We start from the raw sequence: 25445 nt of genomic DNA on the forward strand, positions 1-25445 counted from the left end.
ACGCCAACATCAAATTTTGAAGAACCTATTTTGAAGTCATAAAGGTCGGATTGAAAAAAAATAAAAAATAAAAATATATATATAAAAATATATATATAAAAATAAAAATAAAAATAAAAACAAATAAATAAATAAAAAAAAAAACGAATAATATTCTTCGCACGGCTCCTATGTGATAAAAGAAAGAAGAACTCATATTCTTTCTTTTTTGGTTATGATCGCCAAGAGTTGAATTATAATCAAATTGCTCTCGAATTCGAGAGGTGAGATCCGTCGAGTTCTTACTTTTTAAAGTAGATGGGTTCTGGAGATTGGGTTCTTAAGAAATTGCAAGAAGGGACTTCCTCGTTTCAAGTATTAGAAATCAGCATTCAAGAGAAACTTTGGTGTTGATTGCTGAAAGTACCACTGAATGTTGAAAGTACCACTGAATGCTTAAACTACTTAAAAAATACAAACAAGTTTAGAACCTCTATATGCTTAAAACTTAAGTTTAAGAGGCCCTGAATGCTGAATTCAAAAAAAACAAACAACTCCTTACTTTTTTTATAATTATGATTGATTATGTATTCTTTGAAAAAGTGATTGGATGGAACTTTTAGGCTTGAGGTTTGAAAAAGTGATTGGGGGAATTCATATTGAATCTAGTAAATAGATAATTTCTAATTTTGTACATCAATTATTTTCTCTTTGTGATTGGTTAGGAATAGGAAAAGCAGGTGCTCTAACACATTGAACCATCAAAGAGCACATCATAGAAATCCCTTTCGTAAAAATAAAAAATGATATCCGTGAAGAAACTGAGGCTCCCTGATGCATTGGACCATACAAGCCAGGTATTACAAATAGTGTAGAACATCAACACATCGTCCTTAGCTTGGATTGTTATTACACTACCCGTACTAATTGTTGAAGACAAGACTATCATTATCTTAAAGAATTTATCGTATGACAATGCAACATTCATATTATTGTTGAACACATGACTATCATTATCTTAAAGTAAATGCCTCTTTCATTGATGTGTTGACTGAACTTCAGGATCGCGGTAGATCATTTGGGTCGCGCTTATGTCCTTGTGGCGTAGTACGACCTTGTAATATACGAGTTGTGCATATACGACCTAGTGGATTGGACACGTGTGTTGTAGTGAATGTTTGAGAACAGAAGGTACTTACACAACCCCCTTTATTCTTTATAGGTTGTTTGTCTCGTAAGGACGAAGCGATTTAAAAGAATAAAGTTGAAATAGTTAACACGTGTCGCACAACTAGTGGGATTTTGAAAATCGAAAATTTTGGAGATTATATGGGAAAACAAATTGTGGATATTGATTCGTGGACCCAAGTCACGCCGTTTTTGTGGGCGGGGCAAGTATATGTAATGATTTTGGGTTTTTGGGTACTCAATCGTTTTTTAGGTGTTGTGCATTTATAAGGCGGTTCGTTTGCCAAGGCTGTTCATTTGCTAGAAGTTGTGGAGAAAGAACCTAACCTAAAAACCTTCTTCTCCAAAACAGGAGCGTGCTTTGTTGAAACTTTTTATTTTTCCTTTTTCATCTGTGATTTTCTTTTGTAAAACAAACTTTGCGATGTCTATTACTTCTAATAGTATGAGTGGTGAGGTGAGGTTAAGTGGATCGAGGGAAAGGGAAATGAGTGGTGAAAGTGGTGGCGTTAGGGTTCGTAGTGAAGATGAGGTGTCATCGTCTTCTTCAATGGAGACGACGATTGAGGAGGTAGTACCCAGGTCGGTGTTTGACAACTTTGGTGATTTGAGGAGGGAGTTTGGGTTGGAGACACCCGACTTGATGATATATTACCTGAGTGGTGAGAAAAACATTTTTGGTTCAGATTATGTTCCTTGAGATGGTTTACCTATGGCCAAATGAAGGCTGGATTGAGGCTCCCGTTCTCAGGCTTGACTTTGGACGTTCTAAACTTTTGTGGGAAGGCACCTTTGCAGTTTGTGGGCAATAGTTGGAGGGCGTTACACGTTCTGAATTTGTTGAGGCAGAGGGGTTACAACATCTGTTTGTCTGATGTGCTAGAGCATTTCTCTGTTAAAATGTCGTCTGCAATGAATTTTGGTTTCCAGGTGATGAAGGGTAAATCATCAGTGATCGTTGGTGTGAGTAAGGAGGAGTGGTGGTGTAGCTAGGCCTCTGTTGATTGTGGGGAATTATTGTCCTCCTGGATATGTGTTGGATAATCGTTGTGTGAGGACTGATGGTATAGGTTGTCATTTGTGTGGGTCGTTTATTTGTGTAGGTCGTTTATTTGTGCAGGTCGTGTAATGTGGGCATGAGTTGATATTACGACATTCTGACTTTCGTTTGTTTTGCAGAAGTCTTCATTCGTAATCTGTATTTATTTATTAATTAACTAATATTTTTTTTAAATTTGTTGGATTGGATTTGGGATATGTGGGTCTGATTTCTGGGCCCAAGTCTGTGTTAAGCTTAGGTTTCAAACCCATGAATATATATTCATATTTTTCTAGAGAATAGGGTTTTTGGATAAAAATAAAATAAAATAGAGGCGGAGATAAAAAAAAACTCGCTTGCTAGAGAGTTGGAGCCCAATGATTCGGACTATGAGGGATTCGTGGAGCTTTTAATTAATGTGAGTAGATTAGTTTTTCTATTTCACGTCTAACTTTACTGTTCAAGGTTTCCGCTCATGTTTTCTGCTCATTCTTCTGTCATTATTATTCGTCATGTCGTTGTTAAAACTTGTTAAATTGTCGTTGTTAAAACTCGGAAATTGAAATTGAACTGTCGAAGAGCTTTATGGGCCCGTTAATGGCGGCGCGAGCCCAAACAAACATTTGTACTGTATATTGTTTGAAACTGTTACACTGTTGCTGTGTGGGTTGATTTCTGATTGGTGGTAGTGGGGGTTGATCAGGTTATGGTGTTGTTGAAATGTATGATTGTTGGTAGATAAAAAAATATAGGTTTTTGGTTTGAACTGTTGATGTTGGTTGTTGATGTTGTTGAGTAATCAAACGAGTAAACAAAACGAGTAATCCATTGAAACAAATCGGTGGGTAAATTGTGGGGTTGGGTAAACTATTGGTGGTATGGGAAGATTGTTGGTTTGATGTTTGGGTGATGTCGGGGGCTGTTGGAGCTTGAAAGGGCGTTAATGGCAGCCCAGAGAAATCGCCCAGTAGATTAGATTAGGCGAACTCTTATTGTTGTGATTTGAATTGGTTAGTTTGATGTGGGTTGTTGATGGTTGTTTGGGTGGTGGAGAGTGTGTGGTTGAAGCTTTGAACAAGCACATTAATGGAGGTCGAAAATTTCCAGATCTAGTTTAGAGGGAGTGGATGGAGTTAAGGGTTTTAGTTTTACCTTTTATTAAAGTCATAGGGTTTTTCAATAGGATCAAAACCGATGTGATGAGGAAGGGAGAAGTGGTGGCTGGAAATTTGGGCTGGTGGTGGAGGAGAGGCTGCTAGAGCTGGTGAGGAAGACGACCGGTTGGGCTTGGGCTTTGGGCCAAAGTCTTTAGCTTTTGTTCTTTGGGCCTTAGATTGTTTTGTTTGGGCTAGTTTGGTTTAAAGTTTTTGGGCCGTTTCAATTTAAATTCTTTGGGCCGAACCCATTTGTGTTTTGGGCCAGTTTCAGTTTCATTTTTACCTTTGTTTGGTTTGGGCCAGTTTAGTTTAAGTTTTATTTGGGCCAGTTTCTAATTTGGTTTTGGGCCGGTCCATATAACTTAATATAGATCCAAATGGGGTCTTTAAATATTTAGACTTTTGGGTTTTGGTTTTGGGTTTTGATTGTGGACTTTTGACTATTTAATTGTGCTACGTTTATGTTGTAAATTGTATGGACAAATCAAATGCTAAAATGGTGCGGAAGCCTGCATAAATTGGTTCGTCATTATCTAAGAAAGATTTGACGTTGATATTGTGCAATTTTTGACACGTGACGAGATAGAAATCTTAAGAGACATAATATTCCTAAAACGCTATAAAAATGTTATGCTTGGAGAAATTGTGACATTATGTGGTATGTGGAAATTGTTGTTATGTTAAATGATATCATATGTTAGGATATCTCTTAAATGCAATATCTTTGAGAAATTGATATAAACACTCCATTATTATATATGTGAGATGCTACTATGAGGTAGTATAGTATTTGTGAATATTTTCCACAGGATTATGGCTTAGTGCAATAATTTATTTGGCACGTGAAAGAATGAAAGTTGTTATGAGATGTATTGAAATATTTCCAAATATGGTGGCTTAGTGCAATAATTTATTTGGCACGTGAAAGAATGAAAGTTGTTATGAGATGTATTGAGATATTTCCAAATATAGTGGCTTAATGCAATAATTTATTTGGCACATGATAGAGTGAGATGGTTATGAGATACTAAGGTATGACACATGAATAAATTACGTAACGAAAATCATAGAACCTAGCTACCACAACTCATGTGATTTGGCCCTTGTGATGGGCGTATGTGATTTGATTGGCCCTTGTGGCATTTCAGTGAATCTGAATGGCCCTTCTGGCATAGCCGAATAGTGGCTTGATTATTCTGTTTGTAAACTTAGAACGAGATGCGTGATATATTATGCCGAATAGTGGCAGTACCCACATAATGACGGTCATGTTAGGGTTACCTGGTATGCGATATCCCGCTTAGGGTAACTACGCATGGAGTGGTGCATTATGTGAGGGGAAGCATATGGATGTACATGTTTGGCATTGGGAAGCGATTGTGGTAGCGGGGAAACTAGGTAAAACATAGAGACGACGTGATTCTAGAGACACTTGAAGAAACTCCAAACAATAATTGTGATGATATAACAAAGTGTACGTTAAAGCTCTAACAAATGATTTATTGTAATTTATGTTGCGTTCATAATGGTTTGCAGAAGGGTGGGTTGAATTGATTATTAATGCAGGTGTGACCCACTTTGTGATTAGGCTAACACCCGTGTAAGTATAGAGTAAGTTTTAGTTTTGTTCTTCTATTATTAGATACAGTTGATTTAGTACAGTTAGAAGCTAAGGCACCTCAGTGGAGGAACTACCTGCCTTAATTATTATAATTAAGAATGTTGTATTAGTCATTGGAAGTTAAGGCGCCTCGGTGGAGGAACTAATTACCTTATGGATTGTGTATATATATGTATAAGTATATTTTGTATTTTAGGGCTACTCATACCAGCATTTTTTATAATGCTGACCCGATTTGCATGTTTGCTTATCGGGTGTGTTCATAAAATAAACATAGTTGATAAGTCTTGACAGGATTAGTATTGAAGAAGGTTGATTGTTGCTTGTGGTTCAATTCGCGTAGCGTCTCATTTCAGGATATGTTTGTTTTCCCTTGAGGTGTAATAGATGTTCAGTTGATACAATGTTTTTTGTATTTTCAATTGTAATTATAATTAAAGAGTTGTTGAAAAAGAAATTTGTAACTAAATCATATTTGGAAGTTTTTGTAATAAAGAGGACTTTTGTTTATTTAAAATTTTTATATGTTTCAAATTATTGGAATAGTTAAATGGATAATGGGTTTTTGGAAGTTGAGAGTGCATCATACTTCGAAAATCGAAGAGTCAGGAACAAATATTGTTTTTCCAATTTTGTCGAAATTCGGGGTGTGACAGTTTTGGCGATATATAGGAAGTTGAGAGAGATGGCAGTTATTTCTGACATGTATAAAAAGGAGTTGGAGGTTGCCAAGGAGGCGTATGACAAATTGGTTGTTGTGTAAGAAGTTGAACGAACTGAAGTACGTGGCGGGGCTGAGGACTCAGGTCGGCGATTTGGCTGGGAAGCCGGCTTTATTGCAGCCATCTCTTGACTCTGCACGGGTGGAGGTAGTGCATTGGATTGTTGAGAGTAAACAATCGCAAGCCATTGCTGAACGAGCTCAAAATGAATACAACGACCTGGTTGAAAGTGGTGATGTATACGTTCTAGTGGATGATTATATGGAGCTAGAACGTAAGTACAAAACCTTGAAAATGTCTGTTGAAAGTGGGGCTGCAGCAGTAACTGTAGAAAGTACTGCTACAGATGGTAGTAGACGACCTAATCTACCCACTGATCTGGGTGCTGCTCCAGCTGCTGAACCAACTGAAGGTGCTTCTACTGATGTGACTATTGTAAGTGGTGATCCGGTTGGTAGATCTGTTGGTGAAGAGGGCTGCAATCTGGACCCCTTGAATGTGGACAATTTATCTCGTGTGAATTAATGGCTTTTTCTTGTCATAAGTTGATGGTGGGTGAACTATTGAAACTGCTTTTGTTGTTGATACTAATAACTTGATTATTTGATGGGGATGCTGAGGTTGTTTACCCAGGATAACCTAGGGGCCTCTAGTGTCTAACCGACTTTGTAGTAAGTAAAGTAGTTAATTTACTTACTTGTTTTGAATTGAGAATATCTGTGAATTTGGTATGAATTTGATTGTTTCCATGGTTTCTTGTTTATTATTCGACGACCTGTCTTGCATAGTAGTATGTCGTATAGTGGTAGATCGCCTGATACTTGTAGGTCATAAGTATTTGTGCAATACCTGATAGATGCGCCTAGTTGACGCCTAGGTTTGTTCGTGCCCATAGGTGTGTGGGTTGATTGAGTGGTTCTTGTTGGGGGAACCTATGATTGAATTTGACTGATAATTAGCCCTTGAGTGGCAATTATAGTTGAATCAAACTTAACCTTTTTAAAGGCCTTAAGTTGACTTGTGAACTTTTGGAGGTACCTTGGATTGGGTTTGACTGATAATTAGCCTTTGAGTGGTAATTATAGTTGAATCATACATAACCCTGGCGTTGGTGCTAAGTTGATTTGTGGTCTTTTTAGGGGACTGTGGATTAGATTTGATTAATAAATAGCCTTTAAGTGGCAATTATAGTTGAATGGGGCTTAACCCTGGCGTTGGTGTTAGGTTGATTACTTTGTTGTACCAAATCGGGCAACGAGTGCAAGAGGCGTGGTATTCATGTAATGCAAGGAGAACACTTAAATGTGAAATGCTGATGAAATTTTATTCATATTGATTGATACATCAGTAGAAAAACTATTGGTAAAAGCGCTTGAGTAAAGCTGTATTCCAAGGTCGGGGAAGCACATCACCGAGTTGAGTTTTGATCCAGTAAGCTCCATTTTCAATGACTTTATGAACTATGTATCGGCCTTCCCAAGTTGGGTCAAGCTTGGTTGGTGCTAGGGTCCTTTTGAAGACTAGGTCGCCAGCTTGGAAAGATCTTGGAACGACCTTCTTGTTGTAAGACCGTTGGATGGTTTAGTGATACCGAGCTAGGGATATTGCAGCAGTCTCCCTGTGTTCTTCTAAGAGGTTGACTTCTTTGGACAAGATGTTGTCGTTTTCTCCTGATTCGACGATGTCAGAACGTGTGGTTGTGATTGTAAGTTTTGATGGTATTACTGCTTTAGTTCTGAAGCAAAATATGATAGGAGAATCGTTAGTACTGGATCGGACTGTTGTTCTGTATGCCCATAAAATGTTCTTGAGTTGATCTGGCCATTAGCTTTTCTTGCTCTCCAGTTTCTTTTGGAGATTTTCTTTGATTGATTTGTTTGTGCCCTCTATTTGGCCATTGCTTTGTGCGTATCTAGGTGTGGAAAATACTTGAGTAATGCGCCACTTTTGTAGAAATGCCTTGACTTGTGTGCCTGTAAATTGGGATCCATTGTCCATGATGAAGGTGTGGGGTAGACCAAATATTGTGATGATGTTGGTCCATATAAATTTGATGACGTGGACTTCCTTGACTTGAACAAGTGGGATCGCCTCAACCCATTTGGAAAAGTAATCCGTTGTGGCGAGGACGTATTTGAGTCCTGTCTTCTTTTGTAGGATAAATGGTCCCATGATGTCTAGCCCCCACATATGAAAAGGCCACGAGTTGGCTATGTTGATCAACTCCTGTGATGGACTTATGTCACACTTCAAATTTCGACAAAATCAGAAAAACAATATTTGTTCTCGACTCTTCGATTTTCGAGGTGTGATGCACTCTCAACTTCCAAAAACCCATAAAAAAAATTTTAAATAAACAAAAGTCCTCTTAATTACAAAAATTCACAAATATGATTAAGTTACAAATTTCCTCTCAACAACTCTTTAATTATAATTACAACTGAAAATACAAAATAAACATTGTCTCAATTAAAATCTATTGCACCTCAAGGGAAAACAAAACATATCCTCAGAATGAGGCTAAGCAAAACCACAAGCAAAGAACCAACCTTCTTCAACACTAATCCTGTCAAGACTTATCAACTGGGTTCATTTTATGAACACACCCGATAAGCAAACATGCAGATCGGGTCAGCATTATAAATAATATTAGTATGAGTAGCCCTAAAATACAAATTATACTTATACACATATATACACAATCAATAAGGCAGTTAGTTCCTCCACCGAGGCGCCTTAACTTCTCACGACTAATACAACATTCTTAATTACAATAATTAAGGCAAGTAGTTCCTCCACTGAGGCGCCTTAGCTTCCAATTCGATAATAATAAGGCATTTAGTTCCTCCACTGAGGCGCCTTAGCTTCAAACCATACTAAATCAACTGCATCTAATAATAAAATAACAAAACTAAAACTTACTTTATACTTATACTGATGTAAGCCTAATCATAGAGTAGGTTACACCTGCATAAATAATCAATTCAACCCACCCTTCTGCAAAACCATTATGAATGCAACATAACTTACAATAAAACAGTTATTATAGATTTAACGTACACTTTGATATATCATCACCATTATTGTTTAGAGTTTCTTCAAGTGTCTCTAGAGTCACGTCGTCTCTATGTTTTACCTAGTTTCCCTGGCTACCACAATCACTCCCCAACGTTGAACATGTACATCCACATGTCTCCCCTCACGTAATGAACCACTCTGTGCGTAATTACCCTAAGCGGGATATCGCATATCATAACCCCCACACGAACGTCATTACGTGGATACTGCCACTATTCGACATAAAATATCGCACGCCTCATTCTAATTTTGCGAACGAGAAAATCAAGCCACTATTCGGCTACGATTGCCCTACACATGGGTCAATCAACATCTCATACACCCTATACAAGGCCAATCATTTCACATACGCCCAACACAAGGGCCAAATCACATGAGTTGTGATAGCTAGGTTCTAGGATTTTCGTTACGTAATTTATTCAGGTATCATACATTTATATCTCATAACCATTTCACTCTATCAAGTGCATGTCAAATAAATTATTGTACTAAGCCACAATATTTAGAAATATCTCAATACATCTCATAACAACTTTCATTCTTTCACGTGCCAAATAAATTATTGCACTAAGCCACAATCCCTTGGAAAATATCCACAAATATTATACTACCTCATAGTAGCATCTCACAGATAAAATGATGGAGCATTTACATTTATTTCTCCAAAAATATTTCATTTAATAGATATCCTAACATATGATATCATTTAACAGAACAACAATTTCAACATACCATATAATGTCACAATTGCTCCAAACGTACCGCATAATATTTTTTTATAGCGTTTTAGGAATATTATGTCTCCTAAAATTTCAATCTCGTCACGCCGTGTCAAAAATTGCATAATATCAACGTCAAATCTTTCTTAGATAATAACTAACAAGTTTATACAGGCCTCCACAACATTCTACTATTTGATTAGTCCATAAAATTTAATATATATAAAAAAAAATATAACACAAAGTTAACGGTCAATAGTCAAAGGGTTGATTGGTCAACAAGTCAAGCCCAACAGTCAACAATCCTAAACCGGTGTTCATCTAAATGGGTCATGACGCAAACTCATATGTAAAACACTTCATCCCATGGTCCTAATCCTACTAAACAAAACAAAGCCCAAAACCAAGGCCCAAGCCTTTATAACCTGTCCCAAAAGTTTAAACAGACTTTAAGACTCAAACTGACCCACTTCAAAATATATGGACTCAGCTCAAACAAAACATAAAACCGGCCCAAAACAACTAAAATAGAAACCGGCCCAAAACAAAAAATAGAAATCAGCCCAAAACAACTAATTGGTTTTGGCCTAACAACAAAACTGAAAATTTCGGCCCAAGGCCCAACCAAGAGGTCGTCTTCCTCACCTCACCAGCAGCTCTCCTCCACCACCAACCTCCACTCGTCCGCCACCCTCATCCTAGCGGTTTTGACCCTCATGAAAAATCTCATCTTTCGATACCATCAAAACCCGATCCCCCCACTCCTCACAATTCGCGGTCGACGCCATTAACAAACTTTGGAAGCTTCAACAACACCATCCAACCCACCGAAACAGTTGGGTTTTGATCCCTAACAAAACCCAACCCTATGCTATACTAAAAACTAGATTCCATAGATCATTCATTAATTATAGAAAAATCTCGACCTCCATTAACACCTTTACAGAGCTTCAATAGCCCCACTCCTCTCCAACACTCAATCACCCTGCTACAACCAACCATAAGCCAACCAAAACTATGCATTATAAAGGTTCAAAATTCAAATAATTATAAAGGTTCAAATTCAAATAATATACAAGACGATTTTTCTTTGGGCTTGCGCCGCCATTAATGGCCCATAAAGCTTCCATAATTCAATTCCAGAGTTTCACAGTTCAACAAATCAGTATGCTAACCTTTAACAATTTATCAATTCAACAGGATGAAAAATATCGACAGCAAGCAGAACAAAATATATACTGAGTGGAAACAAAACGGAAACAAAACTCTGACAGCAGTAAAGCTTTTTCTTCGTACCCGTAGGTTCAGTGAAATAGATTTTAAAAAAATATAACTACTCACCTCTCGTATCGCCGAAAAGAGTATATAGAAAAATTACGCGAGAAAACCAATCCCAAACTAGCTTGCACAATCCACGTCTCCGTTCTTCTTTGTTTTAGCTGTTTAGTTTTTGTTTTAAGAAAACCTTTTTTTTTTTTGCTTTCCAGAGACCTTTCTAAATAATATTACCTACCATATGTTATGTTTAACCTTTTAGAAACTTCCTATTTTACCAACTATGGAATATAATTCTCTATTAAAAGTAGTATATCTATTAAGTACCTTATATTAATATCTTTTGAAAATTTTCCAAATAATTAAAAATCTCTACACAAAATTCAAAATACTAATTTTCCCTCATTTATCTTTCTATCAAAAAGTCAAGCCCACATTTACTAGCCCGTTGACCAAGAAATAAATATCAAATTTCTAAATACTAAATATTGTTACAAAATAATGTAAAAATAATTTGGGGCCTTACAACTTAGGCGGTTGTGACCAAATATTTGACATTGGTGGCATCTAATAACATACTTCTTTGCTTCGATGTGCATGCCCGACCAATAATACCCTTGGGCGATTGCTTTGTGAGCAAGAGATCTTGCTCTTGTATGGTTGCCGCATTCGCCTTTGTGAATTTTATCGAAAATGAGTTGGCCTTCGCGTGGAGTGATGTACCTTAGGTGATGTAACGCCCGTATTTGAAATACGTATTTATTTATTTATTAATTAATTAATTTAATTATTTATTTAATATTTGATTGGATTGGATTTGGGATATGTGGGCCTGGTTTCTGGGCCCGAGTCTGTGTTGGGCTTGAGTTTCAAACCCAAGTATATAATCACATTGTTCTAGAGAATAGGGTTTTTAGATAATAAAAAAATAATAAAAATGGAGGCGGCTTGTTTGCTCGAGCGTTGGAGCGCGACGACTTGGATTATGATGGATTCGTCGAGTGGTTAATTAAGTTGAGTAGTTATTTTTGCTATTTCACCGGATTTATAATTTTCTGCTATACCGACAAGATTCTACTGTCCAATGTTTCTGTTCATTTTTGTTGTTGGTTCTTCTATAGTTATTCGGCGATATTGTCGAATTGTTAAACTAGGTAAGGTTAGTATATCATTTTGCTTAGTTATTAAACTGTTGAGGCTTATTGGGCTGTCAATGGAGGCGCGAGCCCCGAACCTCGTCCAATCCCAGATACTCTATGAACCGTGGTATTGTTGTGTTGTGGGGTTGGGATTATATGATTTTGAAACTGTTGGAACAGTCCAAACTTTGTGGAGCTTTGTCAATGGAGGCGCCAGCCCCATGAATCGTATTGCCCTTTACTTAGGTTGTTGGTTAGTGGGATTACGATTGGTGGTGGTTGGAGGTTGTCATGGGTGCTGTCGAAGCTTTTAGAGGGCGTTAATGGTGGCATTAAGAAAAATCGCCAGTAAAAGTTAGGTGAACTGTGATTGTTGTTTTTTTTTTGTTGATTGAAGATTAGGGTAGTAAGGGGTTGAGGTTTGGGTATTGATGTTCGAATGGGGGCTGTTGAAAGCTTGAAGAACCATTAATGGAGGTCGATGGATTTTAGATCTAGTTGGATGAAGAATCGGGATTGAATGATTTGGGGATTTTGTGTTTGACAAAGTTGTAGGGGTTTTTGCAAGTGAGGGGTGGTGGACGGAAATTTGGGCTAGTGGTGGAGGAAGAAGAACTGTTGACCGGTTGGGCCTGGGGCTTGGGCTTGAGGCTTGGGCATTAGCTTGTTTAGTTGCTGGGCCGAAATTTCTATTTTTGATTGGGCCCGGTTTTGTTTTAAGTTGTTGGGCCAGTTTAGCTTGATTGCTTGGCCTTGGGGCCATTCCATATGACTTAATAGAGATCCAAATGGGTCTTTCAACATTTAGACTTTCGAGTTCTAAGGTTTGGGCTTGGCCAGTTAGGTCCGAACCATTACCTTGGTCATGAGCCCAGGAACCATGCACCTTTGACCTTAGCCACGAACCATGGCTATGACCATGAACCTGTTGAACATGGAAACGACAGTTTGACTTTGACAATGACGTGTTGACTTTGACCTTTGACCGTTGACTGTGGAATGTTGACTTTTTATAGTTTTTCACATATTTAAGAATATGGACAAATGTAGTAATAAAATATTGTCGAAGCCTGTATAAATTTGGTTGTCAGTATCTAGGAAAGATTTGACGTTGATATTGTGTATATTTTGACACGTGACGAGATAGAAACTTTAGGATATATAATATCCCTAAAATGCTATAAAAATGTATGCGATACGTTTGAAGCAATTGTGACACTATATAATATGTTGGGATATATATATATATATATATATATATATATAAATACAATTTTTGGAGAAATAAATGGATATAAACGCTCTATTATTATATATGTGAGATGCTACTATGAGGTAGTATAGTATGTGTAGATATTTTCCCACGGGATTGTGGCTTAGTGCAATAATATATTGGCACGTGAAAGAATGAAAGCTGTTATAAGATGTATTGAAATAATTCTACATATATTTGGCTTAGTGCAATAATGTATTTGACATGCACGTGATATAGTGATAATGTGGATTATATTATAACGAGAAATGTTGAGCTTCAGTACGATTAAGTATACTGGCATGGGATAGAATGAGAATTATTCTGAGATATATATGTATGACACTTGAATAAATTACGTAACGAAAATCCTAGAACCTAGCTACCACAACTCATGTGATATGATTGGCCATTCTGGCGTTTCAGTGAATCTGAATGGCCCTTCAGGCGTAAGTAATTTGATTGGCCCTTCTGGCGTTTCAGTGAATATGAATGGCCCTTCGGGCGTAAGTAATTTGATTGGCCCTTCTGGCGTTTCAGTGAATCTGAATGGCCCTTCTGGCGTAGCCGAATAGTGGCTTGATTATTCCGTTCACAAATTAGAACGAGACGCGCGATATTTTATGCCGAATAGTGGCAGTACTTACATAATGGCTTTTGTGTGAGGGTTACCTGGTGTGCAGCATCCCGCTCAGGGTAGTTACGCACGGAGTGGTTCATTATGTAAGGGGAGACATGTGGATGTACATGTTTGGCGTTGGGAAGCGATTGTGGTAGCCAGGGAAACTAGGTAAGACATAGATACGACGTGATTTTAGGGACACGCAAATAAAGCCTTAATTAATATAATTATGGTACTGTGTTGGTTAATGATGTATCTTTAGATAGATGATTGTATATGGCTTTGCATAAGTGTGGGTCAAACTAATTACTTGGGCAGAGACGACCCACTCTGTAATTGAGCATGAAATGCGGTACGGATATAATATGCATGGTTGGTTATTTGTTTAGTTAGAGCCTAAGGCGCCTCGATGGAGGAACTACATGCCTTATTTATTATGAGTATAGTTTGTTGTGTGGTTAGTGGGAAGTTAAGGCGCCTCAGTGGAGGAACTACCTGCCTTAGTTATTGAACTTAAGGATGTTGTATTAGTCGTGGAAAGTTAAAGGCCTCGGGTGGAGGAACTAACTGCGTATGGATTGTTATATATATTTGGTATAAGTATATGTTGTATTTTAGAGCTACTCACACCAAAGATTTTTATAATATCTTGACCGATTTGCATGTTTGTTTATCGGTGTGTTCATTAAATGAACATAGTTGATAAGTCTTGACATGTTTAGTGTTGAAGAAGATTGGTTGCTGCTTGTGGTTTGTGTTAGTGTTGCATCTCAGGATATGTTTTGTTTTCCCTTGAGGTGATATAGATTTTCAGTATAGACAATGTTTTTGTATTTTCATTTGTAAATTTAATTAAAGAGTTATTGAAAAGAGATTTGTAACCTAATCTTATTCGTGAATTTTTGTAATGAAGAGGACTTTTGTTTATGTTAAAAATTTTATTGGTTTTTAATTATCCGCATATTTAAACTATTTATGGGTTTTTGGAAGTGGAGAGTGCGTCACACCTCAGAGATCGAAGAGTCGGGAACAAATAATGTTTTTCCGAATTCTGTCGAAATTCGGGGTGTGACAGGTGAGGTCTTCCTGGGAATTTTCGGAGCAATCGTCCATTGATGGCGGTATATCTAGGAGTGCAAAATTGTATGGCACGAGCATTCTTTGCCTCCACTGGGAGTTCGCCATATAAAATAAAGTTCAAAAATGGACCGATCCAAGATTGGGTGATCTCGTCTTCGAATGAGGGCTGAAAGTCCGTGAGACTGTTGATACTTTCATGTTGGTAGGTGGGCCTCTCCAGAATGTCAATGTAAACTATTCTGGGACATGCATCTTGGGTCTTTGAGGCTAAGAAAGCCAGGTTGTCTGCATGTCTGTTGTCTTCTTGGGGAATATGTTCCAAGGATAAGTTTGCTCCATTTGTCACATACTCTTTGGTGATCTGTTTGATGATTAATTACGAGTCACTGTAAGCTTTGAGCTTTCGTACTTGTAATTGTTGTGTCATGTGGAGGCCTGTGATTAACGATTCATATTCCGCTTCATTGTTAGATGTTGCAAAATCGATTTTGATAGACTTTTGTAGTTGGGTTCCTTCTGGTGAAGTTAATACTGCCCCCAATCCATTACCGCTGTTGTTGCAAGCTCCATTTACATAGAGGTGCCATGTGTCTGGGGTGGTTACTTAAGGGAGTGAGGTAATGGGCTCGGGTTCCTAGTTGATATCTTCGATTGGGAAGTCAACAAGGAAATCGACAACGACATGACCTTTGCGCGATGTTATGGGGAAAAATTCGATGTGATGTTCTCCGAGTTCTTCAGCCTATTTAGCTATGCGGGCTATTTTGTTGGTGGAACTCAGGACTTGCTTGATAGGTACGTCTATTAAGACCTTGATGCTGTGAGCCTGGAAGTATGGTCAAAACTTACGAGCAGAGTATAACAACGCTAACATTGTTTTCTCAATTTGAGAGTAATGTTTTTCTGAATATGTCAATGTTTTACTGGTGAAATAGACTGGTTTTTCGATTCCCTCGCTTTCGCGAAAGAGGACCGAGCTGATGGCAAAATCGGTAGTCGCAAGGTAAAGCCCCAGTGTTTCTCCTTCATTTGGTTTAGACAGAACAGGTGGAGTTGGTAGGTAGGCTTTCAGGTCATTGAAAGCTTTGTGGTATTCTTCTGTCCATGTGAATGTTGCGCCTTTCTTCAGTATCTAAAGGAACGGTTTGCATTTGTCAGATGCATATGAGATGAATTTGTTGAGGGCTGAAACCATGCCAGATAACTTGTATATTTGTTGTTTGGAGGTTGGTTCTAGCATTTCAAGGAGGGCTCGTATTTGCTCTGGATTTGTTTGAATGTGTCGTTGTGAGACGAGGTACCCTAACAATTTCCTTGAGGCTACTCCAAATACGCACTTTGCTGGGTTGAGCTTCATCTTGTTTTGGCGTAATGTAGAGGTATATATATCTACCTATGACCTGATGTTGAGATTGATTGGAAATGGATGCACTTTTACTTTGGATAAGAGTTGCCTATGTATCAAGTTTCTTGGGTCAACTTGAATCAAACCTTCTATTTATAGGCGTTGAGCTGACTTTCCTTATTTGTTCCAGGCCATAGTCAAGTGTAGATCCATATTTTGTGCTCTCTTGATGATTCGTTATTATTTCTGTTGTTACAAAGTAAATGCCTCCTTCATTGATGCGTTGACTGACCTTCAGGATCGCGGTAGATCATTTGTTTCCATGTATTCGTATTTGATATTTGGACGACCTGGGTTTAGGTCGTGATTACGTCCTTGTGGCGTAGTACGACCTTGTGATATACGAGCTATGCAGATACGACCTGGTGGATTGGACACGTGTGCTGTAGTGAATGCTTGAGAACGGAGAGTACTTACATTATTCATGCCACGCATAAATATCTAATTTGTGGCAGAGTTTTGTTCGTCCAAGAGTGTTGGACCCAATACCAACTCGGACAAGATCAGATGCTTCATTCTTTTCTTTATTCAAGACATTGACATATCTCACATAAGTAAATGGAATAGGACGGAGACGATATTCAGAATTTGTCAAGAGGTTCAAAAGTTTAATTTCTCTATAACCGTTTATTGTCACTAACCACCCGGAGGTTACAGATCCAATGACTTTGTTGTTGGATAGTTTAGAGATGTCGACTTTGTAAATTGTTGCCTCACCAATACAATTGAAACACATGTTAGCTTGTCCAAAAGCCATAGTGTCCATGTTTTGTTATTCTACTAGGTATAACCCGTGCCTTCAGCACGGTTGTCTTTAGGTTTCTTAAAAAAACAAAGTTAATATATATAATTACTCAATATAATTTGTTTAATGTTCACCAAAAAAAACATATATTCCTATAAGACATGTCAACTTTAACATGTGTAGTTGCAGTTTTTGACTTAATTGAATAATTTTTAATTATATTAATATGAGCTCTTATGGTCAACACAGTACATATTTTTATTTAGATACTTTAGTAGGATTTTTTTTAATAAAAAAAATATAGTTAATTGTTAATGATGTTATTATATCCAATTGATCTACATTTCTAGTGGCCATGTTTATTGGTATAGTTTTTTAAATCATGGAATATGTCTAGAAACTTGACAATGGTATATGTATTTTACAAAATAGACCTCTTTAATTAAATATATTGCATACAAAGACACAATATATAGTTAAGGAGCTACTTAATGCTTACAATTTGCAAGCAATGCAACTTGTACAACTATGACTCCCACCAAATATCACCTTCAATAAACTTCATTAAATATGTGTCTACTCTTTGTACAGATAAAAGTAAAAAACTTTGATGAAATAAAATACACAACAATACAATATTAACCAAATATGCATTAAGTTAAACTCATTCAAAGGTCAACCACCCATAAGGTCAAGCTTCAGTGATGATCCTTCAAAAAATGCCAACTTTTACTTATACTTCTAAATTCATTTTGGGAGGTTCATCAATTTCCACAATCCACTTGTATTCGATGGACTATAAGGTTGGTGGTACCTTGTTGTCAAGCCAATGCAAACACCTTATACTAATTTCTTTTGGGCATTCTTGATTGAGACGTGTTTGATGCAACTGGGTGAATACCCATTCCAATATATGCATTAGCTAGGTGTTGCAGTCCTGTGGAAAAGAGTAATGTTAGACTTTAGGAGGCTAAATTTCTCATCTAGGATTATCCGAAAAAAAAGAGCAATTTAACATCGCTCGACTTTAAGCTCGATCAAGTCGACTCAGCTTAGTGAAATTTCCACTATTTGAAAGTACTTATAAAAACAGATCTAGCCATCAACTTAGTCAAATCTCAAAAAGTCTGCACTACAATAACTGTTTTTGGTTCCCAGTTGATTCGAAAATTGTATCGATTTCAAATACCATAAGAATTCTATAATTCATAGATTTTTTCCCGGCTTTCTTGAGAAGAGTCCTAGGGATTCTTATTGTATTGTGAAAAAGAGCTGCATATGTGTACATTTAGTCCCAAATTAGGTATGGGGATTGTGAAAATCTATTTACGCTACCTTCTGAAAATTTTGGTTCTACATGACACCACTCATGAAACCATTTAATCCAACAATGGAGGATGAGTAACGACAACAACACAAAAATGAAATCTTTTCAACAAATTAGTTAGCATATACGATAAAAAAAACATTCATTCCATTTCAAAATCTATAAAGAAAAGAAAATGACCTTTATCTTGGAAACCACTATTGTGGAAGTCACAAACATACCTGTAAAAAAAAGGGAAAATAAAAAGTCTGACTTCAAATAGTGAAGAGTGACTACAATGAATACACACAAATCATTCCCAAACCAAAAATTGGTTTTATAGACATGTTGCCATTGCTAGCTTCTTATATACGTCTAGTCCATATAATATTCTACTACTCAAAAAACCTTAGCAAGAATCATTAACACCTACCATGCTAGCCACTACTTCTTCCACGAACAAATTCTAACTAAATCAGGGTAAACTATTATGCTTATATGATGACCCTCAATGCAATTAAAATTGAAAACGTGTTGACAAAGAAAACAAAAGTACTTCCTACCATTTTCTTGGATACATGCTATATAAAAACAAAGTCAAAACATTTGCAATTAATTTAGGATCATAACCCTATTCATCAATAATAGGTTGGTGCTAACCTCGACCAGACACGGTATGTCAGCACTCAATGCATGAACACTTCGCGATTGTAATCTTAAGCACATACATAAACTATTATTCTTAAAGATGTGGACCTGAAAGTATAAGATTCAACAAAAGTTTAGAATGAACATCCACACAAAAAAAAAATGTTAAACCACAAAAACCACGAAATTACAAAATTGGTCATATTATGAATAAACAAATTCATTCTTCAACCATATATGAACCTCATAAACAAACTAATATAAATGACACCCAAATGCCTCAACCCCACTAAGCTATATGTATATTAGAAAATAACATATTGAGATAAGGAACAGGAGTATTTCTATCCAATATTATCAGGTGAAAGGGAATGCCTGGTGCTCTAGGCTCCCCAAATTGTGTTTTTGATAACAATTTGCCTACGGAGGCCAACCGGTTCAATCATGAAACAATGACCACTACAATTATTAGGAGATGAGATCGAGTATCCCTTGTACAACAATAATCCTCTCTTATTATCTTCCCCTCTCACCCCGCTTAAGCTATTATTGTTTTAAGGTTACCACCCCATGCTTTATGTTGCCCGCCTCCGCTTAGGTAGTATCGCTTGTATGTTTGCCAACCTTTTCAACTACCAACTTGCCTCTCATGAATACACAATTCAGTATGCAAACACGACCACTATATACTATGGCAACCCAAAGGGCATAGTTTTTTTAGTTCAAACCATACTATTTTGCAAACAGATATAATTAAGAAAATCTGACCCATGTAGAAACAACACGACAAACCATGGAAAGTATAGTCTTAAGCATACTGGAAAAGAAAAATAAATATGAAACATAACAAAGTCTATGTAAGGATCAAACAACTGCCGGTTGCAAGACTTTGAGTCTACGTGTGACATAGTTTTTTTAGTTCAAACCATACTATTTTGCAAACATATATAATTAAGAAAATCTGACCCATGTAGAAACAACACGACAAACCATGGAAAGTATAGTCTTAAGCATACTGGAAAAGAAAAATAAATATGAAACATAACAAAGTCTATGTAAGGATCAAACAACTGCCGGTTGCAAGACTTTGAGTCTACGTGTGATTGGAACAATTAAAATTAGAAATAGGATGCCCATACCATTTCTATGGAATAAAATAAAACCTAGAAGCCTATGTTTTCTTACAATGCTTCTTGTCTCGTTTTAAGGCTCACTCAACCAACTTCTTGTGTTTTGTATTCTTTCACGGCTCTTTCCTAAATATATGAAGTCAAAGTAATAAATTAAGGAGGAACATCTAAAATTAATGTCATCTTTCACTTTTGCTTTTTTTTTCCAAATCTTTTGGTAAAGTAAAGGCTATATAGTATGTAATTTTTTCATGAGTAGTATACCTTGTTTAGAAAAAACCAAAGTTTAGAAAAATACTACAAAAAGAAAGAGAAAAAGAAAAACATAATTAAGAAACCGTAACTTAAAATGAGCAAGTATGACACTTCACCCCAAAGAAATCTGAGATCCATGAGAACTGATGAAGTGGGATAAGACGTGCTTCAACTCAAATAAAGTACAGTAAGAAACGAAAGTATATAGTCCAATTCATGCCAACGAAACATTAAAAATCTACCGAGTTTAGTCCTTTCAAAAAGAAAAAAAATAAAAGAAACAGAAAATTAGTGAGTAACTATGCAAGGGTTTGTAACGTGTGTTTTGAATTTATTATCCTTGATAATGCTACTTTTCAAGCTAACACTATAAACTCATTCCCAATTCATATTGTCTTCTACTCAGTCACCTACACCATCAACATTCATAACTACTCTGAAAAATTAGCATGTACTAATTTTTTTAGCTAGATCAAATAATTGCTTATGGATAGTGATGTAAAATAAGTCGTAACTATCACTATTTGAACAATGATGATAAAGATATTCTTAATAGATAAATTCAAACATGCACGGTCTAATAAAATTTCATGTGTGATGTAAGCGAGATACCTCGACAAACGATAGGAACAAAATCGCAAACTACATATTCAAAATTGATATGGCAAAACAATACAACAAAAACTCTATTTAATATCAAACCCCTGGGTGGATATAAATTATTTGCCATGGAGAGAATACCAAAGACCGGTATGTTTCAACTTCGGGTTTTATCTCATCAAATTTCTAACCATTTATTGATTCGCCACCACGACTTGTACCAATGGGATCTCCACCTTGCACAACAAAATCCTCAATAATGCGGTGGAATTTGACATTGTCGTAATAACCTCTTCGAGATAGCTCAATGAAGTTTCTACAAGTTCTTGGAGCATGTTTGTAGTACAACTTCGATAGTGAATGGACCCATGGAAGTTTCTAGTGTGACCTCGGTGGTCCACCTTCTACACATGTTGACTGTACTCAATCCCAATGTGTTAAGATCCAAATCCACAAATGCATGGTTCTGCCAGAGTATAAGTAGACCAACAATGGATGACCTCTTAAGCTTATCAATAGTTTCTCCACAATGTAGCACTTGTACTAAAATAAATAGCATAATACGACAAAAAAAATGGAAAAAATACAATTAGTAAAGTACACACTTTTATATCAAAAAAAGAGAGAATGGGTTAGAGTAGTTAGTTAGGCAACTAAATTGATGCATATTTCATCGGAGTCGTTGCTTGAAAAATTGTCCATATGTAATATTTTAGAAATACATGTAATAAAAGGATGAATCATAGTCCAGATTGCACAAAGTCTGTATAAATAATTGAAGATCAATTTCATCAAATAGATACTAATCAAAGCAAAGGAAGGACTCAAAGACACCATAGTGCTAACCCACAATGATTGCAAATCAAGAAGAGAGAAAGCACAAGTGTTAGTATTCAACACAAACTAATTAGCCCATCTCTCATTTCTCTCTACCTTACTCTTTCTTTCCTTAAGTTTCTAGTTCCAACCAAACCTCAGTAAAAGGCCACTGATTTCTTGTGTTTTTTCTACCAATTTTGTTCCTAATTAAACATATATTTATGTCTCTTTTACTTCTTGTCGTTCTTATCTTTCCCCTATCTAGCTATTTAGGTAACTTCTCTTAGCATATTTCTTTCTCACGTAGTGCTACATCAAATTATGGCAGAGTGGAAGAAAAAATATTTGGCATTCGGCCCACAAACCACAAAAATAATAAAAATCACATGAATCACAACCAATACGCACCCAAAAAAATATATTAAAATGTCGGGCCAAAAGTTATGTGCAATGTAGGAACAAAAATACCCAAATCTATCTGTACACCAGGTTCCCCAGAAAATCGTGTGCAAACATAAAGTCTTATGTTTCTTCCAGAACATCACTACGCATACCAAAAGCAATGGACAGAGGTGACAAATTGTCACAGTGATTTAATCTTCGATGTACAATCCAAGGACTTCCCTGATGTAACTCTCCTTTCCTCCATTAGAACTGAAATTGTTCGGTAAAGGGAATAATGAAATTCCTACTTAATTGGAACAACAAAAAATATAAAAAGGACCAATCATGGAAACGTGTACATCGAAAAACAGTTTTCACATTTATAGTTATGTACTATCTTGAAACTCATTAGAATTTAGAAGGAGCTATGTACCAAAGAAATTTTGAAATTTGGACGAAAATAAAACAAAATCACAATAATTATATCAAATCCCATAATATTGAACTACTTAAATTTAGGGAATACTTTCGCAATTCGTACCTTTTGAAGACCTTTCATGAGATGGTTATAGCAAGTAACTTTTTGGAAATCAAGAACAAATGGAATATCTCACTAAACATGAGAGTGATTGTGTAGAGGCTTATATTTATAGTGGGAGAGTTAAGAGACTCCATTAGAGGCGCGCCGGTTTTCAAGTCAATAAAGAAGAAGTTAATAGAGATTAGAGAGGGAGTTACGACAAAGAGAGTTTAATTGCCCAAGAAGTTCATGGGTCTTTAAAATTAGGCCGGGGTTTCTTTTCTAAAATACATGTTTTACTCTTATCCAAGCCCAAGCCCAAGCCCAAGCCCAAGCCATTCATCTCACTTGAATCCTCCATCATATCTTAGGCCTAAATCCTAATACAATCTTGGCCACCCATTTTTGGAGAAGGCAGTGGGAGAGATGAACAATTTTGGGGCTTTAAACTTGACCTCACCCGACCATAGTAATTAGATGGAGAGCATTGAGGGTTCAAAATATATTGTTTGAGAGAAAACTTTTAGATTTCAAAAGCAATTCAATTCATCCACCTAAAAAAATTCCATTGTATTATGGTGGAAATGGACGTTTCAAAATTTCTTAAATGGTGTAGAAATTTAAATATAACTATTAATACAGCTGTATTTTTTTAGTAATTGATTAACTTTTTTTAATACAATCCTTAAAAGCACTTAATAAATGTCATTAATACTTTTAAATGGCATTGAATAGGAGTTTCAAAATGTTCTAGATCGTATATCTGTCCCAATCTAACTCAGATCCCCACGCGATCCCGATATCTCTTTGTCTTGCCATTGTGTTTTATTATAATAGACGTAAGGGTCTGAAATCGAAAACTAATTGAAGGGAAAGCAAACAGATCGTAAAGAACCTGTTGGAATCCTGGCAGTAAGAGTTCGGTTAGCTGAGGCCGAAAATCTAGAGCAAGAAACAAACAGAGAACATGAATTGTTAAATGAACAATTAGAAAAGATGGACGGTGATGTAAAGAAATAGGCATTAGTAATAGAAAAGCACCTCTTTGAACAATGCCGAAACTGGAGCGAGAGTTTAGCGATTTGTGAGAGGGCGAATGATCCAGGTTTTATACTGAGAGTAGAGGAGCAACGTAAGGGAAAAATCATTGTTGTTTTAATAGCAGTCAGTATTGGTTATTTTGGAAGGCCAAATGAGAGAGAGGAGTTACAGTATCTGTGAAATTAGTCGTTGAGGATAGGCATTTTTATGAGGATGTGAAATTAGTGGGTGTGAAATTAACTCATGCCGTTTCTTTGAGAGCTTGAAAGGTGGGAGCGCTAGACTATACTATTAGTGGGAGATGAAGTTGGATCGTTCGCTCACTCAATTTAATTTATCGTGCTAGAGTGTAGTGTGGTTGAAGCCCAAGCCCATTCAAATTAGATCCGGAAGTCAATGTTTAGAATGTATATATTTGAGAAAGAAAACTCATAAATTAGTCGTTAACTTTGTTTTAAATGCAATAAATAGGAAAGAGCCAAATGGGAAAGAAGAGCAATTTGATTTATGCCCATTATTTTTTAGTAATTGAAAATTTGATAATATTAAGAATCCATGTACAACCAATGCATGCATTGCATTGAATTTGCATTAAAAGAATTCCCTCATCAATTAATAAGGGCCAATGAAATTAAATTGATAATATTAAGAGTCAATTCTCTCATCAATTAATAAGGGCCAATGAAATTAAATTGATAATATTAAGAATCCAATGTACAACCAATACATGCATGCATTGAATTTACAACATTTAATTCATTAAATAAATCTGTTTAAATGCCATTGAGAATTAGAAACGGTTTCAAAATGATATAAGTCATACACGTGTCTCTCTTCAGATCCCCATGCACACCTAACTCAGATCCCCACGCGATCCCGACCTCTCTTTGTCCTGCCATTGTGTTTTATTATAATAGATAATCTTGTTATTGTTATTGTTGTTGTTGTTTTGGTGTTGTTGTTGTTTTTTTTTTGTTATATATATAATGTTTTTTTTTTTTTTTAAGTTTTATATTTCTATGTAACTTTATCATCAATCAATAATTGCCTTTATTATTATTATTATTTTTGTTGTGTTATGTTAAAAATCTGAAATTCACCTATTACGTCAACTTAGTAGAGAACCATGGTTTTAATGTTTGAACACCATTAAAATAATACTATTGATCTCTAAGAGGTGATTATCAACCTAGAAAAATCAAATTTTTCTTTAGACTCTCTGTTGTGTGAGGTCCTCCAATCATGCTGTTCATGGTCATAAATTGGGCGTATAACATTTTTCCTCATCCCCCGTATGTCGCCTCATTTGTCTATCTCATACATCTTTCTTCTCCCCAACACAACCCATATGATTGAGTTTTGTGCTCCGCTATGTAGAAAATAATTTCTTTCTCTCCCAGGGCATGTTTGTTTAGTCCACGTCATTCCATAATAAGATCATATCTAATTCCCTCTATTTAGTTAATTATGACCTCGCCATCAACTCCTACGAGTACGGGACTCTTTCGGATTGATTCTATGAGTTGCTCATTTGTGGGATTTTAAAGCTTACGATCTGTTCGAAGGTGGACTTGTCTCTTACCCTAAATGCTCTCTTCATCACTTGCATATGTCTTATGTTCCAATGTTGGGGTATTCGACTTCCAAGTACAAGCATTCTCAATGATGTAATGCGAGTTTTTTATGAAACTTCCTCCGTGATTTCCAAAACATGATTTGTT

General features: G+C 36.3%; 1 long non-coding RNA gene across 1 annotated transcript; it reads right to left on the reverse strand.

Annotated features, from left to right (window-relative positions):
- Positions 1-17368: 17368 nt before the first annotated feature.
- On the reverse strand, positions 17369-19096 carry LOC147516064 (uncharacterized). Its single transcript, XR_015213572.1, has 3 exons — positions 18988-19096; positions 18529-18569; positions 17369-17958 (listed from the first exon to the last, which is right to left on the reverse strand). It is a non-coding gene; the product is annotated as an uncharacterized LOC147516064 (long non-coding RNA).
- Positions 19097-25445: the final 6349 nt, after the last annotated feature.

Source organism: Coptis chinensis, chromosome 2, assembly GCF_015680905.1.
Source record: "Coptis chinensis isolate HL-2020 chromosome 2, ASM1568090v1, whole genome shotgun sequence".
NCBI lineage: Eukaryota > Viridiplantae > Streptophyta > Magnoliopsida > Ranunculales > Ranunculaceae > Coptis > Coptis chinensis.